Consider the following 12185-nt stretch of genomic DNA (forward strand, 5'->3'; position numbering starts at 1 on the left):
TTTCGATCTTTCCTACTTAATCTCTATTAAAAAAGAATAATAAAATAATAATAATAAAAAAAAAAATTAAATGGATAAAAATAATTCCCGTATGAATGGTGTATATGTATAATATTTGTCAGTATATAGAGTCTAAAGATATTTCATGTCACTATAAATTCAATAATACATCAACATAGATTTCATTTAAATTGCACTATTAACGTTATATAGTCAGAACTTGTAAAATCGTATATATTATTATGAAGACATTATAAAATATATGGGATCAAGTTCACTTGAGATGGTGAAATATATAGAATTACAAAAGGATTGCCTCAGCTCTTACATATTAAGTCAAAAATATTATTATATTATAATTATTAATATTATATATTTTAATATTATTCTATTATTATTAAAATTATAAAAATTTAAATTATTTTTTAATTATTTAACTCTCAATTTTTAAGGACTTCGTAGGTCAGGGCCGAAACTCTTATAGCGAGAATTTGTGTCCGTCTGTCCGTCCGTCAATAACCATAGTTTGTCTACTATAGCAACCGCTATCATGGAAACGGTTACCATAGCAACGATCACCATAGTAACTGTTTCCACAGCAACTGTTACCATTGAAACCTTCACCATAGTTACCATTACCATTACGGTTACTATAGCAACTGTTATTATAGCAACCGTTACCATAGTAACAATTCTTGTAACAGCGCTTATCATGACTAGAAAAATGTTTCTTTGATATAGGGTCAAAGAAATGTTTTCTTTAATTTGAATAAAATTTCTTTAATTTAAGGAAAATTTTGTTATTCTAAATAAAACTTTGTTTGAAATTGAAAAAATTTTATTTAAATTTAACATTTTTTTAAATACAATAATTTTTTTTTTTAAATTATAGAAAACTTTTCTTTGACCCTATGTCAAAGAAATACTTCTTTGATTCAAAGAAACATTTTTCAGGGTGTAGCAACCGTTACTATGGTAACTGAATTTAAGAATGTTTTTTCTTCGATGCAGCAATCACGTTAAAGTAACACCATAATTTTTCTTAATATAATAATAACGCATTTCAATTTTAGAGTAACGTGACGAGCATCATTAGATACGTTATAATTTAAATAGAACCTAATAATATATTTTAAAATTGAATAACACGACTATTTCGTAAACAAAAAATCGAAACAGGTCAAATCTTACGTCGATTATACATGCGAGATATTTGTTGGCAAGTTATATATCACGACAATCAATTTTTGGAATTTCAGTACTTAAAGTATCGAACTATATAGTATATATGTGTGAACCTTAAGGGGACGATTCAAAAGATACATTCACCGTGAAGCATTCATATAGCTTTGGTATTATCGACGTAACATAGTCACGAGCGACCAACATTCGCTACTGTCTCTATTTTAGTGCACAATCTTTAAGAAGCGACATGAAACATTTACAGCATCGGATAATGCTTATCAGGATCCCGGTTCTACTATCCGATAAATTTTAAGACGTGTATCTTTATTTTTCTCTATATTCTCTAAATCTACAGTATTCACAAAGAATCTTATAATTGTGATGCTCCACGAGAAAAGGGACCTTATGGTAAACAAATTTTAGGTTATGTTAGTGATAAACGAAAAATATTTAGACAGCGATCTGAGAGACCGGTACAGCAGTTTGAAGGTTAACTTTGATTCGGATTATGACAGATCGAAATTTCAAAAAGAATGTAATACATCCCTGAGAATATTGTGAATTGTAAAGCAACATCTTGTAAGAGGTTAACATAAATGTTGTGTATACGAATGAGAGTATCGATTCTTGAGATGATACGTTCTAAACAACCTACACATGTAATTCCAAAGAGCGAATTCCAAAACGACCTACGGCCTACGCTCTAGTACATTGCACACGCGTCTGATTGCACGTCCCATATAAAATAGCTATGTATACGTAAGGAGAGGGACATTAATGGTAGTAGCCAAGACTATAAGCCGCGAGAGGGTACACACAAGTTGAACTCGGAAACGAGCTTCGCTTATAATCGGCCGGCAACTTTGAAGATACGGTCCGACCAGTTTTTATACTTCCGTGACATAATACAGCCAAGATATTTTATTTTAAGCGTATTGAAGAATTCCACTTATTTTGAAAGTAAAAGAAAGTCACCTGTAGCGGTATATCACCAACACCTGTCGGCTAATTAACAAGAGGAAAAAAAAAAACCTGATACACCTTTATATGACTCTACTTGAGAAAGGTTGTTCATGCTCAGATTCTCAACAAAATGATATCATTTTATATACATTGAATGATATCATTTTATATGATCGAAATTCCATTTACCTATTTTACATTACACGCTGAAGGATAGTTGATGGTGTTATTTCAATCATACAGTTAAAATGTATTGCTTCGAGCTCTATAAAGTATAATTTTAATTTTTACCACAATTTTAATGACTATTACTTAAGTCAGAAGGATCAAAAAACAGTTTTACTTGGATTTTTTATATAAAGATGAGTAAAGTTATTTATTCAGAAATATTTGCATGAAATTAAGTAAAATTTGAAGAATATTTAGTAATTATTTTATAGAAAAATAATATTTATAATATGACTATTTTACTAAAAATTATCATTTTCTGGTGGACGTGATAACTCGAGATCAACTAAAATAAAAAACAAAATGATTTCATTTTAACTTCTGTGTGAACAAAAAATTTTGAACAAATTGAATTCTGCATTTTTCCGTAAACTTTAATGCCAAAAGTTAAGAAAAAAAAATTATGACTTTTGACTTTAAAGTTTTTGTAAAAATACAGGATTTAATTTGTACAAAAATCTTTGTTCATACAGAATAGTTAAAATCATTTAATAATGAAATTTTTTTGGTATTTTGATTTGACAACAGAAAAAAGTTATTTTTAGTAAAATAATCATAACTACACGGAGAGAAAAATCTGCCTTTTATAGTATGAAATAGATTGCTGCTATTTTTCTTTAAACTTTTCATACTAATAGAGCAAAGATTTGAGAATTTTTAGGATAGTATTTGTCCGTACTAAAAAAGCATAGTATATATGCTTCTATAGTACGAAACATGTAGTTTAATAGCAACAACGCCATGCGAAGATCGCACATAACATCATCCTACTATGTTTGCATAAGTTCTATGCTTTTTCGGGGATAGACTCTTGCAACTGGCGATTAGGCCACGCCCACTTTTACTGAATTGGAAGTAACTGTGTGAATACTCACACAAATGCCTAATCGCCAGTTGCAAGAGTCTATCCCCGAAAAAGCATAGAACTTATGCAAACATAGTAGGATGATGTTATGTGCGATCTTCGCATGGCGCCGTTGGATTAAAAGTATAATAAGTATGTAATAAGAGGCTATATGACAAACTTTATTAGCATAGACAAGTTTCATGCTAAAAAGACATACGATTGTACTATAATTACTCAAATTTCATGTCTATATAGCATAGAAAATTTCTGTGCATTAAATGTAAACCTTTCTATACTATAAAAGGCAGATTTTTCTCTCCGTGTACTATAATAATTATTATTTTTCTATCAAGTTATTACTAAAAATATTCTTCAAGTGTTACTTAATGTAATAAAAAAAATTTCTAAATAACAATTCAAATCGCGAGGACATGTTTCGTTTTCAAAAAATTCAATATTTTTTTGTACTCTGCGAGTGTAGATGAAAAAAATTTCATCCTATAAAAAAGTGTTGCTATAAATTTTTTGTAAATTACACCAACAGAAGAAGATAATCTTCTATTCGCGAGGGTATATACAGAATTCCTAGTAAAAACCAGATTTTAAATTTCAGGTACTTTGCAGGGGTAATTTTGGTAAAATTACAATAAAATTTACAAATTTGCTCACCAATCAGTGTAAATTCCAAATCGCGGAGCATTACTGTCTTATTTGTACTTCTACATAGATTGAGAACACAATAATTCCTGCATCCATTGGTGCACTAGCTGAAAAATAAAAAAAAAAAAATTATAAATTATTTAAAAATTATTTACAATTTTCAAACATATGCTACTTTTCTTAATTCAAAAAAAAAAAAATTTACTTCAAGCGAGTAAAATTGGATCAAGAAAATATTGAACTAAGTCAGTGAAAATTCAATAACTCACTGGAATCAATGAAATTTTCACTGATATTAGTTTTAAGAAAATAGATTTTTTTCTCCTATAAATACTTTTTAAAGAGTAAATCTTTTTAAAATTATTTTTACTTTAAACTAATGTGATAAGAGAGCATACGAGAGAAACCAAGGAATCGAGTAAAATATTTCCAAGTACAATGAAAGCGAGAAAATAGCCTCAAGATATTTCAGCACCTATAAAACTATATTCTTCTGAGTCGTTAATGCTTGTTAATGCAAGTTAGTTGGAACGTGGACGCTGTGCATTACCTAGGCGAACTATAATCATAATAATCGGCTTTATTACCCAGCATTAACATACGCTCGGGCTCTCAAATAGGAAGATGTACGTGATATATATAAAATCCACATAATAAAACGTATCCTACGACAAGTAAACGACTTGAGAAATAAGGATATTACTCTACGCGTATGACTCGTCATTTTGTGAATATTGCACATTCAATTATGTATTCAACTTGGAGAGTTCAAAATGAACATTTTTCAAAATTACTTTTTTTGAAACTGAAAGTATTCATTTTTCTTTGAATTTAATGAACAAATTAATTTTTCAAAATTAAAAATTTCCAAAGAAAATCCAAACTTAAAAAAAGTTAAATTTACCTTCAGAAATTAAATGACTTTTTCCTAAAGTAATTAATTTAAAAATAATAAAAGTTTAAACACAAAAAAGAAAAAGATTTCAACTACGAGTTAACGAAACGTATAATATCGTATAATGAAAATAAACAATGAAAGTTTTAAATCCGGAACATAGCGAAAGAACGTAATCGAATCGCAGTTTACAATCTATATCGACCTGAACTCTAGTTTTGCATCTTCCATTCACCTGCTCAGGACGCTGACCGTATTGGCAAACAGAACACTTTATTATACGCTACGGTCGTGCGGTTATGCAATCACGATGAAAGAAGCATCGTACACTTGCATCCGCAGTATACATGTATATATATGTACATCATAAATGTGAAGCCGCGCGATTGCTGAGCAAATTATTACAAGAAAGTGAAGTCTACTTTGATATATCCATAATATATAAAAGAAATTAAGTATTTCACTCTCACACATATTAGAAATTATGAGCAATTGAGTTATTTTTATAATATTATCAATAAAAAATGTCAAAATAAAAAAAAATTTATAATATTCCATTTAAAATAGCGAAATTACGGAGAACATTTTTTAATTTTTCTAATATGTACTTAGAAAATTTTGTAATACATACACTATTTAAGTTAATGAAGATTCTAACTTAATTATATAAACCGTAAAAAATTACGATTTATTAAAATTTTAATTGATAATATTCTATATACTGCATCATAAAATATATGAATCACTTCAAGTTTTATATTGAGAAGAAGACTAAAATTTATAATGAAAATTATAAAACATATAATAAATATTTCTTATATTGCGCAGCTCTATAAACCCTGAATCCTTTTTTTTTTAAATATATCTAGATAAGGTAAACTCCCTCCGTATGTATATAGTTTCTTCATCTTTCGAGGACTTACGTCAGTTTAAAGGTCTTGACTTTTCGCGTTTCAGCAATTTTTCAGGATAATAATTTATTAGGATTACTCATATTATTAAATTTATATAATCATGTTTTACACACGTTTGCATAAAATGGGAATTACATGTAAATTGTGTGAACGACACCAAATATTGTGTACACAATCGTTTACAATAATTGCAAATAATTACAACGTTTAAAATTATATTGTGTGTTGTTGAAAGTTTTCATTATTGAAAAATTGAGAAAAATTCTATTGTTCACAACTATCAGTTAATTGAAATACAAACTTGTAAACAATCATATATATAATTTAAAATCACAATACAATTTATTCAGTGTGGCTGCAAAATTTCTTGATACTTTTCTTTTATTTACTAAATTTTCTATGGTAATTAAAATTTTTTTCAACATTATATAGAGCACTACAAGATAATTTCAGATAATTCGGAATATTTCAGATGATCCTAAATACTTCCAGACAATTTAAATACATACTTTTAAATAATTCAAGATATTTCAATTTGGCTCAACCAAAATTCTTTTAAATAGAAATTCTGCCAAATATATTAATTCAAAGAAACAAAAAAAAAATTAGATTAAAAGAAATTCAATTATAAATCATTTCTAAAAATCATTGCAAAATTTAGCTCTTGAATTGATACATAGAAAGCACGTAAAGGTTCAACTATAAACAACCCTATTGTTGACAGTTTTAAGACAGTGGGAAACAAACTTCGAATCATTAAATCACAATATTCCTTTGAATTCTGACAAAAGCGATAAATTTTGTCAGTTAGTTTGAATCGCAACTGAATTTTCATTAAGAAAATAAATTCCTCATTTAGAGGTTGATTCGTATATATACCGTAATAAAAGTTTATATACTATATAGAATTAATATTGCCTTTCTCTTGATGCATAAAGCTGATAAAAAGAATAGAGAGAAAAAATTTAAACCAGGATATTAATTTACGTTCTTGAAATTTTATAATTTAACGTTCCTACAAATTCTTTATTATAAAACGTTTAACGATATAAAATGCTAAATAGTTTCAATCATCGCCCTCTTAACCTTATATACTTCAGACTACATTTACATTTTTTTTTTTAAACACTTCGATAATACTATGTGCAAACATTTTGCATTTCTATACTGAGTTGACTTGAAAAATAATACAATATTATATATTAAGCTGCATCTGACATCAAAATTAATATCATATATAAATTATGATAATAGATTAAATAAATGAATTATATAGTTGAAAATTTGATTAGAGAAGAAATTTTATTGAGAAAAGTGATTTTATCCTCAAGAAGAGATATAAAAAAATTAAAGTTGTGCCGAAAAGCTTCAAGTTTATAAATTGCAATTAATTGGAGGTGAAGTTACTCTCTTGTAAGTGAAAATACTATGTATAAACCATGATAATTTATCGTCATAGTTCGCGACCTGTATTACGAGTTTGCTCGGGCATAACGGCTATATATATATATATATATATATGCGTGCGTGTTTTTAATCGATGGTACATTTAATCTGCTTCTAGTAATTACTGGCGTAAAATTCGATTCAATTGCTATCACCTTTTAAGTGAGGAGTCTTTCAAATTTTCCCTTGAGGCTAGATAGAAATCCATTTTTATTCCAGAGTCATTGCAGCTCTAGTTTTGCCATTAATCTCATATCACGTGCCGGAAGGCTTTAACAACTTTTTTTTCAGTATATATATGCTTTCTGAATTTGAATAAGTGAAATTTTACTACTACTGGATGCAGTCAATGTTTATAAAATTCAAAAATTAAGAGAGGTGAATTTAAACCAATTTTCGTTTTTTTATAAAATTCAGATTCGAGTATGAATGACAATATTTATTAAAACAAAATTTTATTCAACAGAATATCTATTAAGATATAAAATTTTCAATTTCCCTAACGGAGTCTATTCTTTATACATAAATTTTTATTTAACCACACAATTTTTTCTAACGAATTTTTACTAAACATTATTTTTACGTGTCCTAATAAATTAAAAGAAAAAAAAAAATCAAATGTTATGTCCGAAATATAAATATTGTATGATTAGCAAAACTAATATATCACTTTTCTCAGAGAGGTAAAATCGAGAGAGAGAGAATGAATATTATAATAAAGTGGTATTCGTACAATAATATAGTGATTTTGTATTCAGTTTTACTTTATTTGAATGAAGGAACGATTTCTCTTGGTGTGGTCGCACCCTAGGAGGAAGTTCGTTATAAAAGCACCGCTGAGAAGCTAACGACGACGATGACGATGATGATAATAATCGCGTTGGTCTCTCTCGCGTGCTCAGATCTTTGCTTAGATCTGTAGTCAGATCGAGCATATTCTCACGCACTGGATGCTTCAAGATATTTTACAAGATTTCATCGTGCACCACCACACCGGTACCCTATAAGGATTCCGAAGTCAAGACCACCACCACCACCACCCGTTAAAAACCATATGTGCAAAATGAACACGCCTTACGGTTAATGTGCTATTTAACAGACAGTTGAAGTAGAAGATTTTTTTTTTCATTCAATGCATATTGCCAGAGAAAACGCAACAACCAACTTTAACTTGCATATACACGAGTAATGAAATTATAGACGTCATTAAAAAGTAACACGAGTACAAGACACACCACCTAAGTTTCCTTAGTCTTTACTGCAGGCAGTTCTCTTTCAAAAAAAAAAAAGTAATAAAAAATTCCATATACCCTAATTTTATCGACAAGAAAATCGAGAAGATGAATTCAACAATAAAACTATTAATTGTAATGTGTTTTAAAGAAATTATAATTTTTTTAAATTAATTATACATAACATAGTGACACAAAAACTATTATACAGGAAAATTAAAAAAAAAAACAAAACAAAAATCTGTTTTGATCTATTATATTTAACAAAAGAAAAAATTAAAATATCAAGTTTTCTTTTCCAAAATTAAATTTCAATTAATTTAAAATTCAAGTACAATAAAGTTATTTAATTAAAAATAACTATTTGTTATTTTGTAATTGAATAAAGAAAGGAATGAAAGATTTAAAAAAAAATATGTGCAACATCAATTTACATCAGTGGTGTCACTATGTTATTTAAAAAAAAGAATTATAAAAAGAGACTTGCCAATCACGCATTCTATACCTTGTTGAAGTCGATGGCAGTATCGTCTTTTCAGGATCAGTCTTGGCGCATAGATAAGACCTTCTTCTACGAACACGAGGAATTGTTTCTAAGGCCAATTTCTATCTCTGCATCCTTTTTCCTCTCCGTCAATTCTGTCAAGGCACATTTAAAAGTAAATAAAATGCAAAATATATCGGACAGAATATTACAAAAGTAATAAATAGTATATCAAGAGAACAAAAATGATATTTTTAAACAAATTTAAAAAGTAGATAAAATATTTATTACTTTTATTATATAATAATTATATTATATTATTACTATTATCAATAGAATTACTAAATTAAAATACTAATTATTTCACTATTTAGTATTATAGTTTTATTTTAAAATTATTATCATTATTAAACTAAACTTAAAAATGAAAAATTAATTAAATTGACAATATTTTTTAATAAATATTCTATCATAAATTTGAATATATAACAATAAAAAAAAACTTACTATATTCTTTTTCTTTTGTTGGAAATGTAGCGCACAAACAGCATCGACAACTTTGAAAAAATGTTTACTCTGCAAATGGGCACAATTTGATTGTCCGCCAAAGGAATCAGCCGAAGAAATACCGATAAAGGAATCTGTAAATTCAAATTTTCTGTAATTCTAACCTTTAACTGTGTAAAAAATTTCTTTTTATTTAGTTTTCAATTTACAATTTCTAACTTTGTTTTTTAATTAGAAGAAATATCGAAATTTTATGTATAAAAGATTGTAATAAATAACTATAAAAATCTTACCTTTTTCTTTATTAAGACTCTTACACACCGAAAACTTATGAGCATCTATATTTTAGATTGATACGATTTTTGCCGGAGAATTTAAAATTAGATTTTAAATATTTCTGAAAAATGAATGAAATATAAATTAATTTTAAGTCAATAAATTTAATAACATGAAAATGAAATACTCACTCGAAATATGAATAACGGTTACTGTAAAAAAAAAGACAGCTGCGATTTAAACGATCGCAATGCTGAATAATAAAATTAAAAAAAAAAATACCGGAAAAATTTGCAATAGCAAATAAAAAAATTTGTCATTTAAATTTAATTTAAAATTTAAAGTTTTCTCTAAATTCACAAATAGTTAACATTTTGTGTAATTCAAATATTAATTTATACTAAAAGTATAAAATAATAAATTAAAAAATAATTACAATGTCAACTAATTTGAGTAGAGATAGGGGCATATAATTTAATTTGTTGAATCATTAATAAAATTTTCATATATGATAAATATAGTATAATAAATAATATATAATACTTAATACATAATATTTATAAATATAGATTAAAAATATAATAAATTAAATAATCCTGAAAAAATAAATGATTAATACAAGGGGTCATTAATAAACTACGTCACGCTATTTTATTAAAATTTTGAAATTTGAATTCCTCCTCCCCCGGGGGAGGGTGGATAATAATGTATATAATTTAGCGCTATTTTTTCTATAGGTCGTCACAAACTGTTTGACCCCCCCCCTCCCCCCTTGAAGTGTGACGTAGTTTCTGAACGATCCTCAATTAAAACGAAAAATTTTTGCTCACCACGATGATTCAACTGAAAATAATGATAAATTAAAAAAGACATTCACAAAACACTCAGAAAACATACACAAGACATTTAAACATTTACAAGACATTAACATATAAAAGACAACATAGTGACAGAAAAAATAAAAAATAGAAATAAAGCAAATTTTCACTGGTACTCCAGTTACTTGCTTTTTTACTTACATTTTTCACCCGATTTCCCTACCTATTGCTATATTTAAAACGAACACAAATGCCTATTTTTCCCGAATTTTCTACCTATATTTATATTCTAAACGAAACTATACCGCCCAGGTGCAATTACCTACACTAGGGTTAACGTCCCGGGACGCAACCGTCACCTGAGCGATCTTTTCTGAAAAGAAAACAATTAATTAGTTAATTATTAAAAAATTATCAAAAACTTTTAATTTTTACTTCCACATGCATTAACTTTTAAGAATTAAATAAAAAATTTACTTTGCAAAATTAAAAAATTGTTTAACAAGATTAATTAATTAAATTATTTAAAGTTAATAAAATTTTGTGAATTTAATTTAAATTACTTTCTTTAATAGAAAATTACTTTGACTTAATAAACAAAATTACAAAACATTAAAAATATTAAACATACAGTAAATAAATAACATACATATATAAACAATTAATAGAAACATTGACAATAATATTAATTTAGGTAGTATTAAGGTAGTAATCCACAAAACATGTAATATTTTTGGATGTGGGGAGTGTTAGAAATTTTGAGGGGCTAAATTTCCGAAAATATCACACGCTTTTTTTTAGATTACCCCTAAACAATACTACAAAATAATAAATTTTGTCAATGGTGTCACCATGTTGTCAGATTCCTTCCCTGTTTATTTTTAAATTTAAATATTTTATTTGGATCAATTTGATATTTAAAAAAGGCAAGAAAATTAAAAAATTTATAAATTAATATCTAAAAAAAATCATTTTCAATTTAATTTATAAATTAATATCTAAAAAAAATTCATTTTCAATTTATGAATTTATTTTAATTAAATTTATTAAAAAAATAACTATTTTAAACAGGGAAGGGGTTAATTAAAAATCGACTCACCGATCGGCGAAACATCCCTCGTCGGGACAATAACGTCATTGCCACTCTCGAGCGCTTCAGGGCCAGCTCCCGAGGATCCCTCTTTCTTGGACGCACTTCTGCGTGAGGCCGGGAGCTCAAAAAAAAATATTATAAAAAAATATGAAAAAAAGAAAAAAATATTTTATAAAAAAAATATGTTGCAGGGGCCACTTTTCTTCTTCCACATCCTTCCCAGTCTCTTCAGATATTTGGAAATTTGGAATGGAGCTGAAAAAATAAATAAAAAAAACATTTATTAAAAAAATTAAATTATACAATTATTTTCTCTTACTATGAAATGCTGAGTTATTATTTTTTAATCAATTAGTTCCAAATTAATGTTAAATTAATTTATTAATTGAAAAAAAAACTCACCTATATGAGGGGATTTCTGCGTAGTGTTAGAGAAACGATGACAGCATATCCTTTTTATAAAAGGATTTCCTTCTTATGGACCTGAAAAAAATTTAATAATTCATGATGTTATATTTGTAAAATAAAATATTGAAAATGCTCAATATTATCAATTATTTTTGAATACATTAATATTTCTAAATATTGCAATAATTTTTTAACTTTTTTTTTTATTCCATTTATTGATATTCCAGAA

General features: G+C 27.0%; 1 long non-coding RNA gene across 5 annotated transcripts in view; it reads right to left on the bottom strand.

Moving 5' to 3' along the window:
• The window catches only part of LOC127277065 (uncharacterized), a 101602-nt gene that overhangs the window by 85950 nt on the left and 3467 nt on the right, over window positions 1–12185 (bottom strand). For all 5 annotated transcript variants that reach the window (XR_007842312.1, XR_007842313.1, XR_007842314.1 and 2 more), the window contains exons 6-11: window positions 11951–12031; window positions 11555–11803; window positions 9655–9758; window positions 9362–9495; window positions 8876–9009; window positions 3893–3990 (exon numbers count right to left, since the gene is read on the bottom strand). This is a non-coding gene — a long non-coding RNA (uncharacterized LOC127277065). The remainder of the gene's footprint in view (window positions 1–3892; window positions 3991–8875; window positions 9010–9361; window positions 9496–9654; window positions 9759–11554; window positions 11804–11950; window positions 12032–12185) is intronic.

Source organism: Leptopilina boulardi, unplaced genomic scaffold (genome assembly GCF_019393585.1).
Source record: "Leptopilina boulardi isolate dan_hultmark-lab unplaced genomic scaffold, ZJU_Lbou_2.1 LbouV2_165, whole genome shotgun sequence".
Taxonomy (NCBI): domain Eukaryota; kingdom Metazoa; phylum Arthropoda; class Insecta; order Hymenoptera; family Figitidae; genus Leptopilina; species Leptopilina boulardi.